General features: G+C 33.4%; 1 protein-coding gene across 5 annotated transcripts in view; it reads right to left on the bottom strand.

Annotated features, from left to right (window-relative positions):
- LOC113495308 (glutamate receptor-interacting protein 2) overlaps nucleotides 1–13,320 on the bottom strand; it is a 233,751-nt gene extending 220,431 nt beyond the window's left edge. For 3 of the 5 annotated variants that reach the window (XM_026873977.1, XM_026873979.1, XM_026873980.1), the window contains exon 1: nucleotides 13,218–13,319. The gene's annotated coding sequence lies outside the window, so the exon portion shown is untranslated. Of the gene's footprint in view, nucleotides 1–13,217 lie in introns of all 5 variants that reach the window. The other 2 variants (XM_026873978.1, XM_026873981.1) reach the window with 1 other exon arrangement.
- Between the last annotated feature and the right edge of the window lie 636 nt (nucleotides 13,321–13,956).

The following is a 13,956-nucleotide window of genomic DNA, read 5'->3' as shown; positions in this document are numbered from 1 at the left end:
CTTTATGATCGAAGTGTTTTGTTTGACGGTGATAACAATGCAAGTTACTTTGAAAGCAATTTCGAAGTTTTTCCAATCATGAGGTATGATTAGTCACATGTAGCATTTCACCAATGAAATTTTTTTTCATCTTTTATTTATCAGATTTTAGATGCAAAATTAACTCACCCAAGTAATTCATAAACATGCCGACTATCAGAAATAAAAATCTTCGAGTTTATCAATACAGAAGTATAAATACGACGAACCACGAATTTTTATACTACAAATACCTAAGGATCCAATAAAAGTGGAGAAATAGTTGTATATATGGTTGAAAAGGAAATGTTGCCAATCAAAGCGAATAACAGAAATAGATTGAGGGAAACTGGAGTCCACATTAACAGAATATGTTAGGTTTGGAGCACATTACCTGTATTGTAAATTGTTTTGTTGTTATATACTTTAAGATAGTCATCTAATCTAGTGTCATGAAGTATTATTTGAAAATAAGCATACATCAAAAATATGGTTAACCTTCTGGATTATGATATTGACTGATAGGAAACGGTTTCCGCACAATCATTCCTTTTCCAGACAAAACTATCTAAAAACGTATAAATCCATTAATTATTAACGGTAGCAACAGATTAGGAATGTATACATAATGTAAAGCAAAAAAGAGCAACAAAAACCTCAAATTTTTACCTCATCTTTTTCAATCGTTAAATTTTTCCCCCGAAATAGCTAATACTGACGTCGTATCCCACCGTTCTTTTGGGATTACTTATTGAAGCCGTGGGGATCAATAATCTCATACGTCGCGCAACATTGAAAGCCGAGTTTAAAGAGAGAACACAAATCCCTTTTGTATCGACTTTTCTCTTGTTTTTTTTTCCTCGTTACAATTATGCTTTGAACGCGTCCACCAACTGGTGTCCCCAACAATTGATTTTCAGGAGGCATTCAAAGTATTATTGAAAAAGAAATGTTGTTTGTATTCATCAGTATCATTTGATTAATTCTTTGTTCGACGTTTTTCCAGCAATTTGTTGGAAAATTAGACAAGTCACTGGTTTCTTTTGAGATATCAAATCTTCTTGTTACAAAGATTGGAGATAATGTTTATTAAATTAGATACAAAAGATGTTTAGGGAAATCGCTGGTTATATTGCTGTTAGGGTTCTTGATAAAAATTTTGTTTGATACGATTTTGTCGTTAACTTTTTCTTACAGCTTTTATTTGCTCCCTGAATGTTCAGTTTTTTTGTTAGTTTTATAATCATTGTGTGTTCATAATGAATTCAAAATGTTTCTTTGAAATCGCATTGCATAGAAGTGTGTGGCCTTTTCATCTTCATTCCAAACTTTCAACTTTCATCCTCACTTACTTGAAATTACCATCTTAATCAACATCAACGGTTTTATACATTAAGTCCTTTTAATTAATCAAAGCAAAAACCTTGAAACGTCGGATATAAAATCTCAAAGACATACTTTCCAACAAACAAGACTCGCCTAAAAGGTTTCTTAATTCAATTCGTCAAGTCCTAAATCTACACTCTGACCAAATGAGCGAATTCACCGACAAATAGTGACCCATTGACCTCACTTTATCTCCTGAGGCGCTTTTTCCAAGATATCCTTAAGCCCGGAACTAAGCGTGGTCTTTGTTTAACACTGAGATAAGACAACCGTCTGATTTGAATTAGGAAATTGAGGCAAATCAGGGCCCCGCCGTAAGCCCATTTATTTGCAAATAATTCGGATTCTGAATTAAATTTTGACACGTTTTAAAAGCAATTTCATTTACGTTTATTTAATTACATACTTATCGATGTTCGGATATTCTATTACCTTTTTTGTATAGAATATAATTATGTCCACGAATTAGTATAAAAACTTCTTTTTTCAACCTTTTTTGAAGTCTAATATCAATTCATCAAAATTCACTATCAAAGTAACCATTGGAAAAGCAAGACATTCAGGTAAACTAATGAACCGAAAATTCTGGAAAGGAACCAGTTTTCGTTAAGCTATAGAATCTACTCAAGATAAGAACACTTAGATTAATTGGAAGGGTTAACGAGAGAACCGATTAGGAACACACTTATACCAAGGTATACACATAGAAATTAATTGCACCGTACTTTTGGAGATTAATATCGAGTACTCAGAACCAGTACCAAAAAGGTTTGAATCTGCTTTTTGAGTAACTAATTCAGATAGTTTGATAGTTATGAGGAGGTTTGGACTAGCTGATGAACTAGTTAAACTTTGGGAACTAGTTGAAGTGTAAACTAGTTGACGGGCTATAGGCCTACCAGGTACAATAACAATTGTATACGGTTATGATATGTCTTCTACGAGTCACGTCAACCCGACATTGTCTATACATACAACACTACCAAGTTTAATAGTTATACGATATCCAACAAACTACATTAACTGTACATCCTTCTAGTGTTCCCAAAGGAATCATTGTTATTGTGGGCACTAAAATTGTTGGAGCATAACATTCGTCCGGGCGTGACACGTCTTTACAACGACAATTTAATATATGCACGTCTTCAAGGCATTATGGATCTTATTACTTAGAGTTCAAAGTTGATTGTAGATGAAGAGCTTTTGGGCGTATATCCTCTTGTGACGTTTATTGCACAGTGTTTACTTACGGTAAAATAATAACCTTTGCGATCCGAGGACCGAATTCAGATATTTGTTCCCCGGTTTTAAATAAACGATGTGAATAGGGTATTTTATGAGTTTTGCGAAATCGCTTTTGTTGTGGTTGTTTGGGATGATCGAAAGCTTCATCTTCTTGGATGATACTCATGTGGTGAACGCAAAAAAATATGTCGTGCTAATATTATGAACGCGAAATTTTGCAAGGATTGGATGAGTGTTTGTTACTCTTTCATACGAAACCACTACACAAACAATGTTTACAACCTGGACTAACATCTTGAATAATTTTTATCGATTTATAGCAGGCGGGGTCGCTAGCTCAGCTGGTTATTTCAATATTTTTAGATTTTCCGTCGTATGATTTAATTCGTATAAAGCGACCTACACAGAAAAATATAATAAAAAAATGTAAAAGTTAAGTAGCTCAACGATACTAAAAATACTCTATTAACATCAGTACACTCGAAAATTCATTAAGAAAATACTTATAACAACAATAAATGTTTCTAAAATAAATAACACTGTTGACTCAACAAAGTTCGAAATAATTCGTTATCAAACAAAACTCAACAAGGCTTAAATGAGACAAGGAAATACACGAAACAAATTTAATTACATCTCCAACATTATTCTACAAATAGATCGATTTAATAAACACGCCTAAGAAAAATAAACTTTATATCTTGAGGAACAAAGTTTATTATTGCTTTAGCCTAAAAAGCGGATACGGTAACAGTTGTCGATTTAACAATCTGTTTGAGTAATTAACGTTTCATAGTAATGAGAACTAAAGGTGGGTTTAGACTGAATTTCGGGTCTTTGTAGTGTTTTATAGCTATTTAGGGTTCCGTATCCAAAAAGTTTAAAACAAAACCCAATAACTAAATGACCGCTGTCTGTTTGTCATCTGGCTGTATCTCAAGATTTGTGGAAGCTGAATAGTTGAAATTTTCACCGACGATGTATTTCTGATCCCGCTTACAGAAAGCGAAAGAAAATTATTTAATAAAAATTAACGTTAAGCAACGTTAAAATTAACGGACGGCGCTCTTTGGGGGAGGCCTACGTTCAGCAGTGGACGGCGATAGGCTGAGATGATGATGATGAACGTTAAGCAAATCTTGTTTGGGTTATTAATTACTCGCATAAGCTTTTTCTTGTGACCTATTCGTACGGAACCTTAACGATTTTTTATTGTATATCAACTCACTTGTGTAAACATTGGTTTGTTTAATGACTTTCAGGATACATAGACAGCCGCTCGTAAAGTTTCGATCCTTTGTATAGATTATAGGAAGACGAAACTTCAGATAATACATGGACTGTTAGAAGTTGTACCTGAGTTGTATTCTCAATAGGGAATTAATTATAGTTGTTAGTACTAAAGGTGAAATGTTTATGTAGTGTTCGTAAAAAGTTTTCTGTTAAACAGTATCTTGTTTAATCAGAAACACGAAGGTTATTATATTTTGAGGTAAACAAACGATGAAAAAAAAGCTATTGCAAAACAGTATGTTTCTCTCTCATCGAAGTTTTTAAACTGAACATTTAAATACTAGTGATAGCCTATTAGTACGACCGTTGGATTGACAAGTCAAAAGCCGTAGATCCAAATCCCAGTACGCACGTATGAAGTAATTACCACTAGCTGAAATGGAAAAGGAAAATAGCGCATTTGAGATTTTTTAAGGATATTTTTTAGACGACATCAGAGGCCTACGGGTTAGTTTAAAACTTTGACACGAGGTTCAAGGTTGAGGCATGTATTTGAACCAAGACGTACTGAAAAATAATCTCACTATCTGACCTTACACATCGCAATATGACGAAATACACAAACAAAATAATATTCTCAATCATTCTCCTTCAAAACATAAGTATTAACATTCACTACACTCAATGTATAGAGCGCCGAATTTTATGTAAAAATGATTTCGTATGGACATTTTATTGGAACCCGATTTTATCGTCACTTTACAATGAAATTTTTCAATATTCGATTCGAATAAAATATGGAAAGTAATTTACCTATATTAGTTCGAAGGCTTAAAGTGTTGACGGGATATTGTGAAAGCCAATATGAATTGACAAACAGGTTGGATACAACAGATATTTTATGTACCCAAAAAAAAAAAGTTACATCATTATCTGTATGAAAGGCTTTTGAGTTGTGGCAAGGTGTCTTCTTCTAATTATTATATGGGAACCAGTCTGTTATGGGACACTGGGTTAGAAGACTGGGTTGTTGAGGTAAGTGATGTCCGTAACATCGCAAGAGACGCCTGAATAGTACCTAGTTACATCTGAAATCCTGCATTCAATTGAATCCAGTAAGATTTTGTAACCTGACCCCAGGAAAGTACTCGTATTAAAAAGTCTACGCAAGTTAATGAAACTATATTGTTCAATATCTTCCAAATACGTCGGTCGATATTGTACACCAACTATTTCTGGCTGAAAATTGTAGATAGTAAATCGTTTAAACAACAAAGACTTAAAATAATGAACTCATGTTGCGTTGCATCATTCGTTCTGTTTTAGTGAGCATGATGCAAACTGATCGTTTTAGCAGATTCATTGTTTTAAGTATTAAAGTAACAATGATTTTTAGAATCATCTAGCTGATTATGCTAGTTTTATCAAGCCGAAAAATTTCTTCATTTATCGGTTACAAAAATAACTACTTCGATTCACTTAAACCATGTTATTTTAGAATAAGATAGTCTATTTACAGTTCTTAACATCAGGTCTTGTTTCTCAAATTGTTTACAGCTCTTAGCATCTCTTGTTTCTCAAAATTGTTATATCAAAATCCCCACCCATGACTAACTGATTTCTAATTCTCTTTTTCTACGCCTCACATTGAGCATGGAAATATATTCGCATAGCCATTATCATAAGTCATCATCAACATAATACCGTATTACGTATGCACCCCTACAATGTTACGTAAAACGCCATTGCCATCCGTTTATTTACTAAATAGACAATTTGTTAAACAATGAAAACAATTTCCTTAAGAATATTTAATCAAACCCATAGATTATGATTTGATATCGACGATGTATGAGAATCTAAACAATGTTTCGACCTTCATCAATATTTGGGATAGCCGCTAGCGGTGAGAGGTTTCAAATTTCATAAATTTAATATTATGATACAATTCCAGCCTTTAATTTTGGGGTAATGAAAGTAATTGTTGGTTTAGGTTGTTTATAGGAGACGAGGAAAGCCAGTACCTGACGGATTTAGACACCAACGATGTGTGGCTAGGACGAATTGGGTAAGATCATGATGTGATGACGCAGGACGGTGGGGACATATTTCATTTAAAATTAATTACTTTGAATTTCTTGTAAACTTGGTCACATAATTTAGCAGGTATATTAATACCAGCTACGACATAATTAATTATTTTTTTGCTTTTGACAGGTAATTTATGATCGAAAATAAACAGGTAATTAAAATTACTGTGGCGTTCATGAAAAAGTAACAAATTATTTTTTAAGCGTATTAAGAACTTGGTATATTGGAATGTAGCACTTTTATTGATTAATCATAAAAAGTAATTTTCGAACATTTTGCCAAATCCTCTCTCTCTAATCTCTTTTGTCTGGCAATCAAAATACACAAGAAAACAAAAACACAAGTGAACCAGTTTCATTATTTATGGGTTCAGGAGAAACTTTACGATGTTATCAAAAAAATATAAACCAAAATATATCTGATAGAAGTGCACAGTTTTATGTGTAAAATTGTAGATATATAGCTCCATTCTGAAGTTTTTCCTCCCAACCCGTCTTCTATAACTTTCGAAAGCAGCCCTTAAAGTTATGAAAGAAAGACACCACTATGTGCCATTTAGAGCGCCATCTCTCTCTCATGACGGCAATAGGCCTAATTTGAGAGGTTATAATACACTGATATGCAGTATATTTTTAGAGCATATTGGGAAAAATAAAAACAAGGTCATTTGAGGTAATAACATTATTTTATTAAACTTCATCTGTTTCTAAGCTCCAGATTGAACATGATATCAGGTGCTGAGGAGTTGATAAAGAATTCTTCTACTATTATTGAGAAATGAACAATATGGGCTAGGTTACGAAAAAGTCGGACGTCGTATTAGTGTCGACGGTCTAGCTTTTACTATTCATTGTATTCTATTTTGTTCTACTTAATAAAAAAAATCAAATGTTCCGGATTTTAATGCAGCCGTCTCAATGGGGACCAGGTAAAACTAAATCCAGTACGTGACCAATTGTCTCGCATTGATACAATGCTAGAAACTTTGCATGGCGGTTCAGGTTTAGTAATGGTACCTTCGTGGAGGATGTGAATGTCAATGAGAATTGCTCGCCTAAACAACAAAAAAGCAACTGGTCGAGTCGGATTCGAGCAATATTGAGGTTTCAGTACAAATAGGCTAAAAATAAAATTGAAAACTGGTCTCATAAACTTGGTTCAGTTTTAACCCGGTTGTGCTTTAACAGTTTGGGTAAGGAATCCTAAAAAAGTAAGACTGGATCTAGGAACATCTAGGTAGAAAATATTGTCTTTTGACTTTTCAGCACATTTCTGTCACAAGTCAAGTAATCTTATTTCAGACCTTTAATATTAACGCAAAAGCATTTTAAATTCCTTTCAGAAAATACATTAAAAACTTAAAAGAGAATTAACTATCGCAATTAAAAGAGGGAAAAAATTACAGCAATAGACTTCAGAGAAAAATGGTAGTGTTTTAGTTCTTGGTAGTTTTATACGAAATTGCTTTGACGGTGATGCACTTAACAGTCTTTTGTTTCGGTGTAATATCTCTTTAAGATTGAAAATATTATTTTATTCTCATAGTCTATGTTTATTATTATAAAATGATGATACAATATTGAGATTTGAATTTTAGCTGTGTGGCTAGAAGATAGTTTTAGGATGCTTGAGATCTTGTTACAAGAAAATAGTTTTTTTTAATTCATCGTCAAAATGAAAATTATATGAATAATTTTAAGCTGCGCGAAATTAAAATAATAACATTCCTTAATTTTAAAAAACTTAAGCTAACTGTCGATGAAATAAAAAAATATAAGAGTTGCTTACAAAGGAAGTACGTATACAAAGGAAGGTGGTGGACCTTCCTTTAAAATAATGTATTTTATTTTTACTACCATAAACAAAGTTTCATTACAAACATTGCCTGAACTAATAACAATATTCACTCAAATTGATACGTTGTTTGTTTGTCCACCATTTTGTTTATATCAATAGTCAACACTGGACAAGTATTTTATTACGAAATTATTATTCCACGAATACATTTGATTCGTGGGATTCGAGAACAATCATCTCGTTCATTAATGGTTTTTGTTTACAATATTGATCATATATTGTAGGTATTAGAGAGAGTAGCGATTAGTTTTCTCTTTTTTATTCCAACAGAAAATTCTAAGGTCCATTACGATTTAGAAGTAAAGTGCATTAGTATATTGGATGGATTATCATGCCAAAATTGGAAATAGAATTAACGCAAATAAATGTAATATAGTTAATATTCTTAATTCTTAAACGACGACCTCCGTGGTCGAGTGGCGTACGCATTGGTTTCAAGGTGTCGCTAGCTCTGAGGTCCCGGGTTCGATCCCCGGTAAAATGTAAAATTGTACCAATGTAAAAATTCACATTTCTACATTGTCTCGGGTCTGGGTGTTTGTGGTACCTTCGTTGTATCTGAATTCCATAACACAAGTGCTTTAGCAACTTACTTTGGGTTCAGAACAATGTATGTGATGTTGTCCGCATTTATTATTATATTATTATTTTATTACATTTATTTATATTAATTATGAACCAAAATACTGAAAAAAATAGCAAATTAAAGATACCGGAACAGTTAAAATTTGAAGAGAAACAAGTTGCTTTTGTTTTTTGCTAAAGAACAAGGATAATGTTTGTAACACGAATACACATACAAGGTTAAAATTTAGCACATATTTATACACACTTTTACCTTTCATTTTTATCTAATGCGTCATAAGAAACCCTCAAAAACAACGCTTAAAAGATGTTATCCCATAAGTGTATTTTCCAAAAATGTATTCTGAAGGTTGCCAACTCACTCACGCCCTGTAGGAAAATGTAAGTGATACATTTCCTCTACATAGAGATTTTTATCACTAGATTACTTTGATAATTTAATAGCTAACACTAAAAATAAACACTTACACTCCACAAGCAATTTAAAACCTAACGCTCCTAACCTTAAAGGTCAAATTCGAAAATTCAAAGGTACCCTTCTAGTGCTTCCCTTTTTGAAAGAAGAAATCGACGAAATGTCCCCTAAACATTTCCCTCATGTTTTTATATGGGATTCACATTAAATTAAACATCGGAGCACCCTAGCTTCTTGCCCCAGAAACAATAATATCTCAACTGTGAATAAAACGCAACTATCGCAGTTTTATTATTCTTTGAATTACGTGTGCTTTTGTTCGTGATTGAATTTACTCTGGCAATGGCGTATCAAAATAATAATGGACAAAAATTTTAATTTCTCCATACTTTTTCCGGGCATTGTCCGTAATGTCTTATGCCATTCATAAAATGTATTAAGCCTCTCTGCGGGTTGCAAAACCACTCCTTCTTTTGTTTTGGGTTCCTTTCTACTCTTCTTTGTAAAACCTTGTACTGAACCTGCCAAGCAATATTCTAGGTCAAAATACTCTGAAACAGTACATTCCTATAATCTTTCTTATATCGGTGATTAGAGAATTAAAAGTAGTCTTAGAAACAATTGTAGTTACAAAGGCTGTAGTGAATAGTGGAATAAATTGCAAACGTGTATCTGCGTCGAAACAGAGAGAAACAGTTTTCTTACGACGTTTGTAGTACTAAAGGAAATGGCAACGACTGTGACATATCGCTACGATCTTTTAGATAAACGTATTACTGCTTACATCTAGGTACAGATACGATAACCGTGAGTAGACTTTATAAAAAAGCTACCGTGTCATAATGGTTACAACCTCTTTTTTATTTTTTGCGTCAATTATTACCACCAGTGTTGATAGCCATTGACAGCAAATTCGTTGTCAAATTGTAAATTTGTGTGACGTTATCGCAGTATCGATCGCGATATGTTTAAAAATGGTCGTTTTGTCAGCAATCATTGGGAAAATATGTGTGTTATTTTGCGTTTACGTGTTACGAAATACTTGTACGGTATGGTTGTCCTTTGAACATAAAATTGTACAGTTATTTCTTGAGCGCAATTGACGCTCAACGAATCCTATTCCACGCCCAGTCAAAAATGCCAATTGTTATTATGTAGACACCTAGCCACAATCTGAAATTGCCTACATCAAATTAATTTCACGTGCGCGATCAAGTAATTAAACCCAAACATAATTGACATGCAGACTGTTAGAGCCACGAGCAAATAATTATTATTGCTTAAACAATAGTTATTACCTTGCTTGTAGACGACCTAGCACTGACACTTAAAACAAATGAAGAGCGAAAATGCTTCGAAAATAATGGCTAGAAACTTAAACCAAGTAAAGGCAAAATCTATCCAATAAAATAACAAAATCGATTACCCGGTAATACCCTTTAAGCCTCTCGAAATCTATAGTTAAACTCCTCGAATCCCGAACCAAACATTCGCAACAACGCAAATGTAAATTCAGCGACTTAATACTTTAATATATTGAAATATAATAACAGGAGCAAAGTGGGAGCTGCACAAAGAGGATAGAACTGTGCTTGGAACAAAGAAAACTTTGTGAAGCCGTACAATGTTGGAATAGAAACGATTCCGCTAATTCGAAACTTGGGGATAGGGGCATTGATTTGTTTAATTGTGCAGTATTCACGGGAATTGGTGAAAGTTTAACTGCAAAATAGTATTGGACATCGATTTTCAAGAAAGCCATGAGAGACTTTGTGTTTTTTAGCTTTGTGAATAAATGCACTGAAATCAGTATTTGTCTAATTTAGACGTGTATAGAGCTATATAGGTAGTTTGCAGTATAAAACTTGCATGACATTGATAGTGAATCGAATTCAAGTATTACGGTCTTGATAAATAAGCAATAGGTAAGATTATATTAAAACTATGTACTTTAAAATGGCGTACAATAACAATAGTAATTTTTCTTGCCTTAAGAGCTGCTAGCCTCGCTCCACCTGGTGCACTGTTTATGTTAACCCATTTAACGCAAATTCTGCACAGTTGCAATGGTTAACCAGAAAAACACTAACAACAAACTTGTTTGATTTTAAAAAGATCCGGCAACTATTCGGGCAATCCTCATAAAGAGGAGTGAGTACACCGTTTGTATCATTAAAGTCTGAATCATTTTAAGATAAGTACTATAAGAATAGATTTAATTCACGCAACTTCATCATCATCGTAATTTGTTTATTTCAGGATTGTCCGACTAATCTCTGCTTCAGTTTGAGTGGCCTCTAATCACGATTTTTACTTGTAACTATACGAATCAAGATCAAAAGTTTTTTTTCAAATGGTAGCCGTTTTCCAAGCACTTTCAAAACGTTACAATAATGACTCTGGGCGCAAGATAATTCTTATATTCCTTAGTTATTTTACAAACGTAATAACAACCCAATCCATATTTGTAACTTTCCAAATAAAAGCTAACCCACAATTCATTCTCCATGCGGCAGTATTTTTCGTTCCGGCAAAGGAGGAGAAACAGAAGTTAAAACTATAAAATACTATTAAAGGAGTTACAGAGCTGACAGCTTGATGCTGCAGAGAAAGTTTCCATTAAAAGCAAAGCCTTGCATTTGTAACAAAAAATATTATTCTTTGTGGAATCGCTGGGAACTGGGCAAAGGAATTTATTAAAATAGTTTCTTTTGGTGTGGCTAGGTAAATTGATACTTGGGATTCTTAAGAGTTGCATTGTTTAAGTGAGGATTTGTTTTGCTGTGTAGGTTTCTTCGTGATACTTATGAATTAATGAGATAGATATATTGATTTAGGTGAAATTAAAACGCTTTAATATGTAATCATGGCAGTTAGTTTTATGTACTATTTTTTATGAAAGCCCTTTTAGCTTGCAAGGAAGAAACTTAAAGTTAATTTTATAGCCCTCGAAGAAAATCAGAAGTTCTATAACGTATTTTAAATTTTGAACGAAAGTTGTATTTTAAGAAGGAGAAAAAAGAATAGGTGTTACATCATCGCATCGTATTCGAATTAATGGAGGTTTTTTTCTAAACCACTAAAACCGAGCAATTTTACATTGATTCTATATAATCACGGTTACCTAATCAATTTGTTTACTAAAATTCTGCTAACGGCCAATTAAATATAGTGCAAACCTGACCGTTGATGAACAAAGCAATTTTAGACTGAAAACAAACGAATAGAGTTATTTTGATGTCAACAACCACGCCCGGTTGCCGCCGGTTACAAAATCAAATACAATTGCATAAAGTGCAACGAAAATGATTTCGAGTGAAGAAATGAAAATTTTACTTGAAAACTAGGAATCTTTCAACAAGAAGCCATTGAGTTCAATACGGGAGTGCAATAGGAAACTGAAAAGACTAAAAACTGAGCGTCCAACTGTAGTAACGCTAACATAAGAATATTTTTCTTTATGATTTATGAATCTTTGATCCTCAAATGGAAGTGTTTATGTTGGAGTTCTAACTATACTCAATAGTTTCTTCAAATGGGTTTGACAAACACATTTAACAAAATTGAAGTGTTGACTGGTCTATTGTTTTATTTCTTCCAGATCTTTTTGTCCACATTTACCGTGATCTATGAATATCAAGATGTATGGATCTGTCTTTGGTATTTTTATACATCAAGCTACAAATTTTCCTTATATTTACTTTTATTTATTTATACTTTATTGCACATAAATACACACAATTGGACAATATGTTCTTGGAAAGTTCATGTACAAAGGCGAGCTTAACCCAGAGTTGGGTTCTCTTACAGCAAACCTTAGAGTGATAGACAGATTTGATGTAGAAGGAAATCAAATCGCGCAAATAGTATTTGAAGAAGAAAAAAAATATATTGATTATACTAATTTAAAACTACACTAAAGTTTCATAGACATAATAAATACAATGTTAAAATATATACCTATGATAAATAAATACATATATACATACAAAAGTCCAGGTCAAGTTGAAAGGAAATATTATTTTCAACATACCTTTTATTTCTGTAGCAGTTACTTAAATTTCACCATGAGCAAAAGTAGATTTACTGTATTTTCCTACATCGCGTTTTCGGGTTACCAAGTTTTGAACTTTTACGACTTAACTGTTTATTTTATTGACGGATGGGGATTTGGGATTTGCAAGTCTAATGTGTGAACATTTGATATGATCGTATCGCTCTTAGGGCTGGATGGGAGATCTATCTATAAAAGATGAGCATTGAATGTGTAATCGTGCCTTGTTTTCTTTTTCACAACTTGATGTATCTGAAGTTTAACTATTTATGAGAAAGGTGGATTTGAGCTGGCGGGTCGAATAAAACATGATAGGGAATAAACATTACATACCCAATATAGTCTTAACGTTTAATCCGACACCAATCTGAAACAAAAGGTAACTCGCATGAAATGACATTCGTGTATGTTGATAAGCATCATCATCCTAGCGTTTTTCCAACTATGTTGCGGTCAGCTTCCATTCTAACCAGATGCAGCTAAGCACCAGTGTTGCTTTCTTGACCTCCTCAACCCGGTTAACTGGGCAATACGATACCCCGTAGTCAGAAAGGCTATCAGAAGTACTAGCTTCAAACTACCGTTACCGGTCACCCATCTACTGACCGACTGTATCAAGTGTAGCATACCTTGTAATTGATAAACTTGTGCAGTTGCGCAACTTTTCCAAATAATATGATTAGGGTACAGAAACTGCCCATAAGTAGACTTCAATCAGAAGAAGTCCAATTAAGCACACTTAAATTTCGTTTATTCCAACACCCAGTTTTAGTATACACAAACGTGCGGCGCAAAAGAATTTATTTTTCTGTGGATCTATCCATTTGAGGTTATCTTCAGGGTTCGACCCGGCTTAGTATACGTATTTCATCTTATGTAAAATATTCGGATTTGCCTACGCAGGAAGACAAATTGCTACTTAATTTTGGATTTGAATTTTTTTGTTCGACTTATCTGGGTAAGATACCTTCCGAAGAACTTAGCTTTCTTATGAGGTCGAATTGGAATGCTACTAAAGAAAAAGATTGTGAATAATATCAGGCTTACTACTAACGACGATTTTGTTTTTACT

The sequence above is a fragment of the Trichoplusia ni genome, chromosome 6 (genome assembly GCF_003590095.1).
Source record: "Trichoplusia ni isolate ovarian cell line Hi5 chromosome 6, tn1, whole genome shotgun sequence".
Classification (NCBI taxonomy): Eukaryota; Metazoa; Arthropoda; class Insecta; order Lepidoptera; family Noctuidae; genus Trichoplusia; species Trichoplusia ni.
Note: the sequence above shows the minus strand (reverse complement) of the source record. Positions and strands in the feature narration are given on the sequence as shown.